Source organism: Labrus mixtus, chromosome 7, assembly GCF_963584025.1.
Source record: "Labrus mixtus chromosome 7, fLabMix1.1, whole genome shotgun sequence".
Taxonomy (NCBI): Eukaryota; Metazoa; Chordata; class Actinopteri; order Labriformes; family Labridae; genus Labrus; species Labrus mixtus.
The window spans coordinates 13,657,813-13,673,392 of record NC_083618.1 but is presented as its reverse complement, the minus strand read 5'-3'; the positions used below and the strand labels follow the sequence as shown (position 1 = coordinate 13,673,392).

Genomic DNA, 15,580 nt, shown 5'->3' with positions numbered 1-15,580 from the left:
TTGAAGTTCAAGTTTCAGTCAGAGTTATCTGGGTATCCGTTTTTATTTTGGATTATCAGTTACAACACTGACTCTGTGATCATACCATTGCAAGTTCGATACTGGCTGGAAACATTTGTGGTGTGTGTCATCCATTCTTCCACTCTCTACCGTTCCTTGCAGTCTCTGTTTTTGCAGTATGCAAAAGGCTCGACAACAGACCTGACCACATGACAATACACTCAAACAGCGTAGAGGCACACTAAAAAGAAGAGATCAGAAATCCAGCCCCCACCTGAGGTTAGCTGGGTTAACATGTCCAACTACAAAACCTATTTTCTGTATACTGTCATGCATTGTCCCCTGCATAGGCCTTTTATATCACTGCATTCAACCGAGGCATAGTGACATACTAATACACTTACAGTATAACCACCCACTCACCCACAGTCCTCCCTCAATAGTTCAAGTTACTTTGCCCACTCAATGTGGGAATGCTGCTGACAAGGATGAGCAATGCACTCACAGCAGAACATACTGTAAATGTGACAAACTGCATGCACATTCACAACAACAAGCACAACTACTTCAGTTTGAGTGCAGGTAAATTAATAGCCACCAAAGTACACTTCAGTCCTGGTTAATGTCATTGATGAGTTATCTGTATCCAGTATTTCCCCTACCATACATTTGGAGGGGTGACTAGCCTCCACCAACATGACCAACCACCTCTCGAAAAAAAAAAGAAAAGACATAAGACACTTTATTTATGGAATTGACAGCGTTTTCTGATATGACTCTTTCATAATTACAAGGGAATTCAATTCAATTTTTGGAAAATATAACGTATTTATTATCAAATTAGCCGAGTATTAGCGGCGCTACAAACAATTGGCCGGGATTTTCAAAAACACTGTAGAAGGGTTTACAGCTGCTCGTTTGACCACGAGTCACAGCCACAGTCTGCTTCTTATATTGGACTTAAGACATGAGAGACATCAGATTGAAACACAGCTTTAGCAGGTAGACTTGTTGTAATGAAGATGCAAATCTGTGCTGCGTTGGGTTAGAGACACAGAGTCCAGCCATTCCAGCACACAGCCTAAGAGACGCACTGCACACCCTCATAATGTTGCCCTTATTTACGGAAACTTGAAGATGGGGGAATACACGTTTACCTGATTGCTTTGCCACAATTCACTTTTATTGTACACACTGACACCCCCTCTGACATCAGGAAGAGGCAAAGCCCTTTGAATAGTAGCCGTGTGAGGCAGCTGGTTGTGCTCAGAGTGTCAGAGCAAAACATGCAGAAGACCGGAGACTTTTAAAGCCTCTTTTATTTACCCGCCTCTGTGGCAGGTACCGGTAGGTTAAGAAATCAGTGTCGCCTAGTGTGTGCGTTACAACCAAACGTGTGTATTTAAACTGGGGATGACAGAAAAAAATTCAAGTCGTGGAAGAACATAAGAACGTAATACAGGTGCCAGTATTGAAACAGGTTAACCTCCACCCTTACCGGCGTGCCACTCAGTTTGTTTCCTTTCTTATTTATTTATGCCTCTGAAAACATGTGATTGGAGGATGAAGGAAAAATTACATTTGATATTGTGCTGTTTAATATACTGCTGGAAGTAGAATTTGACAGATCAGAACGCACACGGCCACAATACTCCTGTACATGCAGTTACATAATAGCTAGTAGTAGCCCTGGTCATCGGGTATAGTAAGAGCTCACTGCTCGACCAATTGGTTAGCTTACCCTGATCATGTCAATAAAACATAATATGTCATACAGCCCTTTTACTAAAGGATACTCAATATTAAAGGATATGGATAATAAGTGTTCTGACATGTCTCTAATTATGGGGCGGATAAAAAGATAAAAAGGATACTGATGTCAACATAGACAAATGTGAAGCAAAACTGTTGGCAGTCAGACAATTCAGACAATTCAAGTCCAGCTGGGCCTCTCTGTTCCTTTGCAATGGCAGAAAAAACCCTGAGAATTTGTGGAGCACAGACAATCTGCCTGTCTGACAACGTACGTGTCATTCACACAGGCTTTAAATGCCAGCTGAGGGAGGTTGTAGCCTTAACTGTAGTTATCTGCTGGGAGACAGTGACAGCCTTACATCCTCTGTTAGCCATCATTGTATCCCAAGGATCAGATGCAGACTGCGGATAAAACCATCGTGCATATACACATAAGTGCACAGGCTTCCATCCTTCTGATCACATATCTGACTCACTCATGGATGACTTGGCAGGGTCACTTTCCAAACACACACACACACACACACACACACACACACACACACACACACACACACACGCACACGCACACGCACACGCACCACCTCAGGACACTTGTGCAGCTGCTCTTTCATAACAAAGCTCTTCTCCTTATAGTTGCATAGAGGAAACATCATTCATTTAAATGATATGACTCAAGTATTCCTACTCTAGGGGGCACTGTAAATAATTGCTTAAGAAAGTTCCTCTACATGTAGTATGAATGAAAAGGCGTATTATAAACACTAAACGAGTGTATCGCAGACAGCTGGTTACTGGCGTGTTTTTCAGTGCGTTATAGAAGCAGAGAATTGCCTTCAAACAGAATCTGAGTACCCACATAGAAGCCGCAGTGCAGCAGGCTTATAAAATACACTGAAAGTGACTGCGGAAAGTAGGACAAACTTAATGGCTAAATGCAAGGGCCCACACAATGACTGTATGGAAGTGTATGGATCCATCTAAGCATGCTTTAACACAGAGCTTCTATAGGAGGACAGAAGGAAGTCCGACACCAATAGTCTTTCTTCCTTTTTCCTACCCAGCACACACACAGACACACTCAAACATTCCATCAGACAACCTATACACAAACCGATAGTGCTGGTGCAGCCAAGCATGAGAATAGTGCCTAGTTTCCTGGGGCACACAGGGTTAACGTAACACTGTTATTCATGCCTTTGGCCTGCCCCAAGTCTGTGTCACGGACAATCATTGTAGAAGTTCAAGTGTTTGTTTACCAACTTATTCTGTGTCCCTGCGGCAACAGCAGCTACGCTCCAAGAAAAGAGGGCTCCATGTGTGTTATGTTAATAGCACTTGTTTTGATCCTGTGTGTCAGTGCAGTGTGTCCAGGTGTTACGCTGAATCAACATGCCATCTGTACTGTTACATTAACTTTGGTACACCGTGAGGCTAACAGCAGGCAACGTGTGGGACTGTGAAGATGTGAAAGACAGCCAGCAGCAGTGCAGGAACATTGAATGTGTGTACCTGCTTGTGGTCAGTTGGTACCGTTCTAAAATCGTTACATCTTCTCAGGGGTGAAAAGTTGAATTTGAATTAAAAATATTACTAAGAATTAGCTGAGTGTATGTCTTCTCGTTGGAGAGGACATGTGCACCATACATCCAGTGGCTGGAAAACTACTTAGAGTACATTACAAAAGGGCAAAACTGCGTATTGCCTTTGTAATTTCACAAGAACATCAATTATTGGATTGTCAATTTCAGCATTATATTTAGGATACTACGAATAACATGTTGAGTTTTGTCATCATATGCCCAGGATCGAAGACATCTTACATTCTAGGCCAAATTCTGAAGATGAATGATGATCAGACACACTGAGGTCAAACTTTCTTTCTGGGCATGGTTAATATTTTTAGGGTAAATTCTGGGCTTCTTTTATGGGGTGGCGGTGAATCAGAGGTAGAGTCGGTCGTCTCTCAATTGGAAGGGCTCGATCTCCAGCTCCTGCAGTCATATGTCGATGTGTCCTTGGACAAGAAACTTAACCCCAAATTGCTCCCACTGCTGCGTCATATAGGCGTTGTCAATGTGAATGATTAGTGCGAATAGAACAGAGCAGCAGTTCCATGCTAAAACATAAACAGTTGTAAAGGATAAGATAAAATACCATTGTTTAAACATGTGCAATTGGCTCATATGATGTCCTTATCCATTTTATATCACGTGTCCCAAATTCAAATTAAGACAGTTTATAAAACAAAAAAAGATATTGTATTCTATCAAAAGCTTTTACAGCATCAAGTGATATAGCTGGATGCTGAAGAGAAGCGTTACATCACATGAAGGAGTCTCTGCATGTTATTAGAGGCAAACCGGCCGGCCATGGATAAAGCCCACCTGATTCATATGCAATATGGAATAACTTTCTCCAAGTTCATCCCAAACAACTTGGCTTATTGTCTGTTATCATCATTAGTCATTAACCAACTTAAATGGTGGAAAATTATTCATTTGCATGTGATATTCCTTGTCTGGTTTTGGGCTTTAAGAAATGATAGATCACATCATTATTGGCATTGACTGTTTAAGTAATATTATAAGAAAGCAAGGTGAGAAGTGTCAGTATGACCTGGAAACTTTTATAGACCTCTAAGCTGTTACTGTCTTCACCTGTTGTTTTTTTTACCACTGGAGGACTTCAATAGCTGGTATAACTTCAGTCTGCAGAACACATCTCTAAGGTCTCCTTTTTTATTATCTGTTGGGGTTAGTAGGGATAGGTCTTTTTAAAATGTATTCAATTTCATATCATTATTATTGATATGGCATTCAGATTGATACAAATTTAAGTTAAGTGATCCAATGTCAAGGACCAATTACAGTCATGTAACGCTGGAATAGAATGTTTGGTTTTGATTTGTTTTAGTCTGAGCGCCAGCATTTTTCCAGCCATGTCTCCTTATGTAGCTGAAACAGAGCAAATGATGTCTTCTTATGTAAGATTGCTTTCAGGTCAGGTCATAACTAAACTAGGGATGTTCCCAGCCGACTAATTCCCTAGTAGTCTGTTCAACAGAGATTTAAATTTCATTCAACCCACTGGTCTTAAGATAAAACAAAACTCAGAATTCAGTCCAAATTGAGTAAAATGTATTCATTGTATTGTCAGCTGATAAACGGAATAATTTGGTTTGCTGATGCAGTATTTTGTATTACAGTCTGTTGTTCTCAGAAAGCCCCTTCAAAATAAAATGGGAGTTCAGGTTTATCTAATGGCTTCTATTATAAAAAGTACTGTCACCCCCATAAGGGACATCAACTTTACATACAAGACACAAATCTTTTGGTGAACACACAACGTTCATTGAGCGGATGTGTGTGCGTCTGTGCAGTGGCTGCACGACAGCGCACTGTGAGTCCGACGAACAAACTGTGCCTGTGCATTTAGAAACTATATTCTTAATACATAAAAATATATTTCAAAAGACTTTAACGTCATCCTATCTTTTGAACAGGTCTATATTGCACTAGGGATGCCTATGCCCATAGCCCGATGTATGGAGGCTGAAGTCCTCCAAGCAGGTGGCCCTGGTTCGAATCCGACCTGTGGCTCCTTTCCAGCATGTCATTACTCCCTGATTTTCGGCTGTCCTATATCCCCAAGATAGGCCCAAAAGCTCAAAAATAAATCTTTAAAAAAAAAATAACTCTTGTAGCATTTCCACATGATATGCTAAAGATTTCAAATGTGAGCTGGTTTTCTATGTTTTCACTTAATTTGAGATCCCATTTACTGTATATTCAAAGATAACACTTTAATCATACCTAAGAACACATTCACGGGCAACAAACTTTTTTTCTTTCAGTTTAAAAATAATTTTGACAAAATAAACCCATAAGTTGGAGAAGACCTGTTTAATGTGGCTTTTTTCACTTCACTGGAGACAAAAACAGGCACATTAATTAAGGTAGCTGGTCGCTCTGCCTCCTACTGTGTCCATCTGTCTCTCCACCTGTTTAAAGTAACCCTTCTCTGTGCATACAACTCTACCTCTGCCACATCACTTTTTATAAACTGGAAAATCTGCATGTTGTGTATCAAAAGTACTCCAAAGATATCCCCTTCATCTCTCTCTTTAGTGGATATTCAAGTCTTAAAAATAATATGACAGACACAAATGTCTATATTTTACCAGCTAGGTATAAAAAGGTATATTCTACCATTGTATTGCTCATTTCACAGGGAACATATTACCATTTCAACAAACCCCATTTTCAAGCACACTTTAAATGTTATGTCAAATATATAAGTGTGATAGATGTAACAAAAACCTCAGTGTTAGTGCAACACTTTCTTATAACTCAATAATTAATTGAAAGGCCTCAATGTGTTGAAAGAAATATTCTTAATTCCAGCTGCACTCTAATGTTCCCATGCATTTTTAAACACAGAGTGAGGGGAAGCATTTTTTTTTTTTTTTTTAGGCTTATGTTGTTGTGACCCAGTTTCATTTACATCTGAGCAAAAGGTGACAGGGTTGAACAAAGAGAGTTGAATAACGGAAGACGTCTTATATCAATGTTCACCAGTCTTGTACATTTCTTATTACAAAGGAAAATGCCAAGACAGTTGACAGAAAAGGTAAGCTTTATAAGAATAAACACAACATGCTTTGAAGCTGTCACTACCAACAGTCTCAACTCCATCTACCAACAATATCTCGGTGGAAAACTCCTTCCGCCTCCTGCTAAGATAAAGAAGATGCTTACAAAAAGCCTGACAATATTGACAAATTCTTTCACAGCCCACGTCTGTGAGACGCACAACCACATGGTTGTTTGCACAACAGAGTGTCTGATATAATGGTGGGAAATAATATGACCATGGAGTGGATGCCAAAAGATTTGAACAGAACAAACACTGATGAGGGTGTGCTTCACTGGCAGATGACTATGGTGGGTTCTAATCATGTCAACCAGTAAGGACACAGGGTTCAAAACAACACATCTACAGTACACCACTACCAGGATGACCAAAGACCAAAGAGTGGAAACATTTCAACCTGTCCAACAGTTTCCAGGTTGTGTTGTGATATTGGGATGACTGGGACACAACTTGGCATCAGCAGCAGGTGTCTGTTCTGCCTGGTGTCATCAGCCCAGGCTGCTGTGGGGGCTGGGAAGTATATTATTAGTATGCATCAAGCTCCTTGGTATCAAATAAACCACAGCTCACATTAACATCATGGCTGCTTCCTCTATTGTTTTTATTTAACAGCGGTACTTCACATCAAATGCCATAGCGTTGCCATACTTCAAGCTATTGGGATGAGGATGATTGGTATGTACCGTAGGGCCCTATGATTTCCGGAATCACAGAATTTGACAATGAAAATGTAATCAACTGTAAAACAACAAATATCGAGGAATTTAACTAAATGTTGGTGTGATTTATGAAAAATCTATATAGATTTTTCAAAACAAGTGCTGCACTAAATCCAAACACTGAAAATACAGTGCATGCTAAATGCAGGCTCCTCTTTTTACTTATGCAGGGGCAGTTCCAGAGGGCAGCAGGGGTTGCCCTGGCACTACTATCTTTTCAACAAGGCCAGGAATATATTTTTATAATTTCTCAATTGCCTGATATGATAAAAAGTATCTATAACTTAAATCTATGATCTGATCCAATGGAAGACATTGTAAACACAGAATTCAGAAAAAAATAAAATGGAAAGAAACACCAAGATAGTTCAATGTAATCTGGAAAACTGATTTCATAGAGTCCTTGCAATGTCAACATGTGTACAAAAGCTGTAGGGAATGTGACTTCTTCAAGCTAAACACATGGACTAATGAGTCTTTAAGACCCCTAAATGAATACATGAGTTAAATATAACAAACTTGTAAGACAGGAGAACTTAAAGTTAGGGGTACTGGATATAAGATAGACTACAGTTATGGTGTGATGCTAAGGAAGTGAAAGTGAAAATCCCTGATCTAAGGGCTTTGCTAAACTAGGGTCAGTCAGATTGGGAAGCAAGCAGTCACCACTACAGTTACTCCAATTCAAAGTCAAAAAAGGGTGGACAATGAACTTGTGTCTTTTTTAACCAATCCCTTTTTTATTGAGGTGGAAAATAATAATATAAAATCAATCATGACAAAGTCCTACATTCTGTCAACAGAAGAATACAATGAAGAGAAAATCACGTACTTAAGCCTCCTTCTGCCACCGACAGGTTTGTCTCCTTTGCTAGTGCACTGTTCCTCTGCATTTGTCTCTACGTCAAGCTGTTCACCCTCATCCATCTCTTCAGAGCATTGTGCCAGGTCAGCCAGCCCTCTGCTCTCACTGTCACACAGACACACAATGACTGACAAACCTCCAACAAAAGGATCTGATTTCAGTTGTTGTTCAATTGTGTTTATTTTAACAGATCCATTTTGTTCATAAGTGCCTGAACTTATCACTTATTGTTTGTGCCCACTCATGTTTTTGTTGACGTGGACGAGTGGAAATAAACAACCTTGGACTCCTCTTCTTAACCCATTAATTGAGCCATTTACTCGTTCTCTTTTGAGGCTACCTCAGAAACCAGCCGTAATCTCTTTTAGTCAGTGGGTACTGTGGTCTGTATGTGCTGTTCCTAACTCTCCTGAAGAAAAACAAAGAAAGCCTTTTTGTTCCATGCAAGATGTATTAGTTCAGCATCAACACTATGTGGAAGGGCAATGTCAAGTGAGGCAAATGAACTCGAGCACGGCATGCAAGGATCGGATTCTCCATGACTAATCAATAAGAAAAGGCTTTCTGACATCGAATGATTCAGTCATATTCTCCCTGCTTTGGTTCTTAAATGAACTGATCAAGTGCATCCGATAACCAGAGCAGTAATGATTGCAGAGTCGGTGCATCACCTGCCTGAAAGCATGCACGCATTCACAAATAATGTCTCTTGGAAGCTCTCAGCCAATATGTTCGAACATTACCTTGTCATGTTTTACATTTGTGCAAAGATGTTTTTTTTTTTTTTTTTTTTAAATGACAGTCCTAGCACGCACACTCATACACACACACACATAAAGTTGGCCTAACTTGCATCTAGTTAGCCTAAGAAAAACAGTTAGCACATTTTGGGTGCATGTCTGTAATTAGTATTCTAAACAAGCAATACAGTGCAGAGCTGTTCTAATGCAGCAGTCAAGAATCAGCCCAGAATAATCCCACACAGCGCTCAGGCTTCAGACTGAGGCATCCTAATCAATCTCAAGTTTCTGCGGCAAAAAACAGACATCACACCAATAACTCAGCCATCAAGAACAGCAAAACGTCACACGCACGTGTCAACAACAACATCCGGGGCTAAATCCTTATGCACACCTGCAATATTGTTGGCGTAATTCACATGAACTGTGAGCACAGCATTGCAGTATATCATGATTAAAGTGGTTTGGTCTTTGTCGAATCACATCAACAGTCACAAATCACCACTGACAGGCATCAGAGAAGCCCTGAAAATACGAACACTGCAGCATAAATCATGTTGAACGCACTGAATCAGGGATCATCGGAAAAAAGGTAGAGGGGGGGAAAAACAGCCTCATTGTATGTCATCACTGACCACGATTGAAAAGTAGCTTCTACTGTATGCGTGAATGTGTTTTGCTGCTCAGGATCTCAGCCTGTGATTTTGAAGAATGCTGTAATGCAGGCAGCAACTCTCTTGCTCAGACACATGAGGAAGATTTTCTTACTTTACAGCAGAGGCGGGCCTCCTCCAAAATCAGAAGATGCCAATATACCTTTATGAAATAGAAATGAAACAACTGCAGAGGTGTTATCTTACATAGTGAGTGAAGCTTTTTATACCAACACCATCTAGTAACTAGATTGATTACTTAAGAGAGCAGTTCTAACTGGTTAATTCAAGGAATATGTTGTAATATACGATTAAAACAGAAAACTATTCAAATTTGAGACTACAAGGAATTTGTGTGATTGAACCATGAAAACTCAGAGCAAATAGTAATTTAATAACACAAAAGGCTGAGTTAAGCTCTTTGTTAGTCAACCAACACACAAATGTGTGGGGGAATTTCAGGTGTCTCTCTCTCCATTACAGTAATTTATTAAGTTCCAAGGACAAACAATAGCCAATGTGCCATAGAATAAGAGCATTGTATACAGAAGACAGAACGTGTATCAGAAGCTGTATTAGGCTGCCTATTGTGATCAGAGGACACTCTTTAATCATGAAATAACAAAAATCACAGTAGTCAAGGCCTTTCTAAGCCTGCCTTCTTTTAAAATGACATCATTCAGAGGGTGTATGGCTCTGCAAAACTTTGGCTTACTCTGTTTAGAAAAGGCATTAGGTCTCCACCGACTGAACATTTCAACTCATGGGAACATTTGGCTGACAAAGCAGTGTCAGTCTCAGTAAACACATAAGGCTGATTCACCACAGTCAACTGGACCTACAGCTGTGTGTCTAATCTGAGACACCGAGAGCAAGACTGTAAATGACAACACAAAACATACAGTAACTTTCTATGACCTGAGTCTTACCTTCCTATTTAAGGTCTTCCCAGGTTTCCTTTGTTACAGGGCTGATTTTTATTAAAAGGTTATTTCAGATATATTTCAGCAATTAATGTTTTTAATTATTAATTCATTTTAATAGGAAGTCGATTTACAGAATATTTGTATTTTATATTTTTCTCTAATATTCCTAGTTAAAATTAAACTATGGCTCCCAGTTATGAAATTGCACTCTTAAGATCATTATCTCAACTTTAGCCCAGTTCAGACCTTTTCAAGATAAATATAACCAGAATTGCCTTCTGATTCACAAACAAAAACAAAAATAGAATAAAAATGTGGGACCTTAGGCAGAGAGCAACACACCTACTGAACTACCGTGTGAAAAAATTCAATCTGTTCCTGTGTGTGCAGATGAGTGTAAATCTGTGTGTGTGTGTGTGTGTGTGTGTGTGTGTGTGTGTGTGTGTGTGTGTGTGTGTGTGTGTGTGTGTGTGTGTGTGTGTGTGTGTGTGTGTGTGTGTGTGTGTGTGTGTGTGTGTGTGTGTGTGTGTGTGTGTGTGTGTGTGTGAGCAAGATACCCCATGGGAACTCCAAAACAGGGCTAATGAAGCTAGACAGGCCGCTAACTCTCAACCGCGGAATGATTACTGAGCTCAGTTTAGGAAACACCCTCACTGGAGACCAAACTGGTAAAACTGCAGAGAGTCAGGACCTTTAAAGTGATAGGTCTGAGTGAAACATCAAACACAAAAAAAAGACACAAAGCACCTGAGAAGCATCCCTTGGCAGTTCTAAAATAACTGGTGGATGGAGTTAGCTCAGTTTTAGAACTTAAGAAGCCTTTCATAGGAGAGGTGAAACGTCTTCAAGAACTTCAACAAAGTCCAGTTGCCTTTGGATCAAGCTTCAAAATGGACCATTACCTGGATGACTGAGAACCTACACAAAAAGCCAAATAACCATGAAAATAATGTAAAGCTTGTGTCCTGTAATTGGACACACAAATTCAATGTAGATTCCTATCCAGCCAGATAACTTGCTGCTGATGAGCTGCCTTTTAGCTATGACTTTGAGATGCCTTTATATTACGTTTTTTTGATGATATCTTCTGCATTTAACATTCCTTCAAATGCAACCTGGTGGTTTAAGCAGCGGTTCGTTAAGACGGTTGAAAATAGCCATCTGTTTTTCCAATAATAAATCGTTCTTCATTTATGAACCAGTTCACTCAGAGGGACTGGTGAGGGATAACACAGAGTTATAGCTTTATTGATAACCTGACAACACATCACATTATAATTATAGATCCCAGGAAAAATATTGATTTCAGATAGATGAATAAAAAAATCAGAATCTTTAGTGAATCCAATTCTTCAGATTGGTCTTACTCAAGGAAATATACTATTTGCTGGCTGCTCTCCTAAAAAATACAACCTTCGGTTATGTTTTGCTGTGCTGTTGAAGTCCAGTGACATAATATTACTTGTGCTAAAACTCCACTGGGATGGAGGTCAAGGTCAAACGATTGTGTCAAACAAACACTTTCATCCAGGAGCCCTGTGTTGGATTCCTAAAACAACTAGTCGATGATGAATTCGTCTAAGATGGCCCACCTTACTTTGGGATACCAAGTACACTTGAGAGGTACATCAAACACTGTAAGTTAGAATAGTTACATAACTAGTGTTTGCTTGTTTAAAACCAAACCAGAACTTTTAACTTAAATCTTACCAAATAGTTTTGACGCCTAAGCATAACCAAACTTATTTATTTGATGAAGTTAACTAAATGTGTATTGTTGATTTTCATCCAAAATTCCTTAATGTAATGTAAACAAGTAAAGAATGCTTTCATGCAAGTTAAGTAAACAACTTAAAAGAATGCTTTCATATTATTGAAAATTAGATCCCTGGACCACAGAGCCCTGTTTGTGCAACACTACAGGCAAAGCTGTACCCAGATATTTATATTTTAAAGTGCAGGCCACTGAACTAGCTGTCTTACTGGACAACCTGGAACTGTGAATGTGTTGCAACATATAATCCTTAACATTGGATTTTAAAAGAACGCAGTTTGTGCTGTGGATTATGTGATCATTATGTGATGTGCAACTAGTTTGTATGCATCAGGGCACCGTTTCCCAGTAGCATAAAATCCTCACAGGATTTAGAAATAGCTCAAAAACAAGTCTTCAGTTCACTTCAATATATCAGTGGATCTGGCTTTATTGAAAAATCATCAGAGAAGTGGTGTCTCCTTTGTTTCTTTGTTTAAGGCCTGACACTTTACCAAATCACTTCTGCAAATCCCAAAGGAATCTGCCTTTCCTGTCATTACAAGATGCCACAAAGTATTTTCTAGAATAAACGTTGTGTGGAGAATTCTTAGTAGTATTCTTTTGTTTTGCCTTGACAGTGCCTTTCCTTATTATACTTGACAACAAATATGGAATAATGAAACCCTTGTTAGAGGCATTGTCAAACGAGCACCTGTATCATCATAAGCCTATTTGTCAAAAAATATCTCGTTATAGAAGTAAAACTTTGTCAGGATCACCCAAGGACAAACTGCAGACATTACAGGGGGGGGCAAAAAATATGCTTTCTGCTATATCGATGCCGATCCCAGTGAAAGGACACCCCTGCATGTAAATCTGTTTTTTTCCGCTCCTTACAGAGTATTCAACAGCTTACTGCACCAAACTCTACCCCTGCAGCCTGCCTCTCCGCTGCTTTCCTCTTGGACTTGAGCCCATGGGCGGGCAAGCACATATACTTTATACAATAGCACGCGCGCGCACACACGCACACATACATACACAGGGGGCATGCAGAGATACTGGCCCACAACAATCAGCCTCAGCATGAACACCCACACAAAAACACACTTTCCTAACAACACGGTAACACATGCGGCCCGGCACAGATGACTGTCACAACCTCTCAGCAACACACATCACAACATGGGGAGAACAGTTAAAGCATGGCTTCAGGGGGTTGTCTGCAACAGATGAAACTGCAGCAGCAATCGCAGCAACAGCAGCTAGGTAGGTGAGGTGAAAAGGAACCTAACCTCCTCCTGTGTCAATGCGCATGTGTGTTTGTGCTTGTCGATTTTTTTTTGTGTGGCTATTTTAAGGCGGTTCTTTATAAACCCTACAGGATGGCCAAGTCTCTGGCAAGACTTCCAAAGGACAGAGCATGCATAAAACATGACAGAGATGCTCAGACAGAGCAGAGGAGAGTAATGGAGGAGGGACAGAAAAAAAAGAGAGAGAGCAAAGATGCAGCTAGTATAATAAGGTATGCAAAGACGGTTTTCAATGCAGCACTCGAAGGGGCAGCATTACCAGCTGTACTGACAGCTCAGAGACAGAGAGATCTAGAGTGTTAGTTATGCTACCACTCTAATTGTGCACAAATGTGTGCTGCATACGGCCAGTGTGGCATTTGTTCCCATGTACGAACAGACAAGCACAATCATCCCGACTCTCACTGACAGAGCGAAGTGACAAGAGGCAGGAGGAGAGAAGGGTGTGAGGAGAGAGGAAGAGGGAGAGAGAGAGAGAGAGAGAGAGAGAGAGAGAGAGAGAGTGAGAGAGAGAGAGAGTGAGAGAGAGATATGCCAAAAACATGTAGCCTCAGACCTATCGATGATTCTCTTAAAACACCCACCTCAGTCTGCTGCTGATCCGCAGTGAGTACAACCAGGGAGTAAATGCAGAACACAGTAGCTGTGATGGAGGAACAGCAGCAGCCGAAAAAAAAAATCCAAGAGATCGAGCAGGAAAACAGAGAGAGGAGCAATGATACAAGACTGGTGAATGTGCGATCCTGTGCGACCAAGATTAAGTGCCTGAGTGAGATGAGTGTACGTCTGTGGCATGAGAGGAGACACAAAGACGGAAAAGAAAGTGACACAAGACACAGACAGAACAGGGACAGGGAACGGGGGAGAAAGAAAGGGAAGAGACGCAGAGAGGAGACAGAATAAATGTGGGAGCTTGGAGAGTCACTGAGCAGAGCTGATGCACAAGAGGAAACGCCCCTCCCTCTTTCTCTCCTCAAACACACACGCATGCACACACCAACCTGCCTTTGCACAGTCAGCATTCGAGTAAGCGTGCATTCAGTGATTCATAGTGAGCAGTAACTAGTGAAAGAGAGAAGGAAGGTGGGCCAGAGGCAGCATGAAGTGTTCACTTTAAACTCAATGACAGTACACTCCAAAGTTGTTTGGGTGCAAGAAAAAACAGATAAGCAAGCCTAACTTGAAGTGCAACACATGTAAACTCACAAACGATGCAAAAAGGAATATTTAACACAGACAGGTGGTTATCTGCACCGCAACCAAAGACATCTGTCTGCAACTACTGTGAGCAGATCACTATGTACGGCTTCTTTAAGCATGTGGTCTGGGACTGTTGACTGGCATACAATGAATTTTCACCTTTATGCAGAAAGGGGTCAAGTGAGAGGATTACTCCCATATAAGAATCAATAACTTGTTATATAATATGCACTACTGCAGATCACTCCAATGCACTTTTGTGCAATTTTTTTCTCTTAATAGTTAAGATTTTTAAAAAGAGGAATGTTTAATACTTATCGAATATCATTCAACCTTACAATCAGTATCAATTTAAAAGATGTGCCTGAGTGTCTGTGAAACGTACCCCACTTTGCTGATAGTATTTTCAAGTAATGCTAGTGCAAATCAATAGGCAATGAAACCACAGCCCTCAAAATGCAAGGACAGAATTTTCACTCAACGTTATTGATGTTTAAACAGCATTTATGAAAACGATTGCTTGACTGCTCTTAAAGGAAAAAAGATTGGAGAGTGAGAGCAAGTGAAATGCATAGTGGGTTTGGCATGTAGAAAGGTGAAATGCATTTAAATGTCCCTATTTTTGGTGTTTTGTGTATTGTGTTTACTGGCAAACCTGGCTGCCTCCCGGTGACAGTAGAAGAAGGTTGATGATGAGATTTGAACTAACTGTGTTTTTCTGTAAAGATTGCGCTCGCTGTCTTGTAACTGAACAGGTGGCTGAGCAGGTAGTCTGGCTCAGGTTTGTGGAATACAGCCCAAGTCCCATCACATGATCATGACTAGACTGAGCTTAAGAAAAATCTAGAAATGAATTGATTGCAGTATAGATGAGTCAGTGTTTAGGCAAGAAAACTGTTATTATCTTTGGAGACTTAAGGGACATTAAGCATAAAAAGGCAGAAATGTAGCACTAATCATGTTTGAATTGATGATTAATTCTGAAATGAAATTGGCC

At 40.3% G+C, this 15,580-nt stretch overlaps 1 protein-coding gene across 4 annotated transcripts in view; it reads right to left on the bottom strand.

Annotated features, from left to right (window-relative positions):
• The window catches only part of kcnab2a (potassium voltage-gated channel subfamily A regulatory beta subunit 2a), an 81,587-nt gene that overhangs the window by 60,890 nt on the left and 5,117 nt on the right, over nt 1-15,580 (bottom strand). For 2 of the 4 annotated variants that reach the window (XM_061043137.1, XM_061043140.1), the window contains exon 1: nt 13,968-14,313. The exons of the other annotated variants lie outside the window; for them this stretch is intronic. The gene's annotated coding sequence lies outside the window, so the exon portion shown is untranslated. Of the gene's footprint in view, nt 1-13,967; nt 14,314-15,580 lie in introns of those variants that run through there. 4 annotated transcript variants of the gene reach the window in all.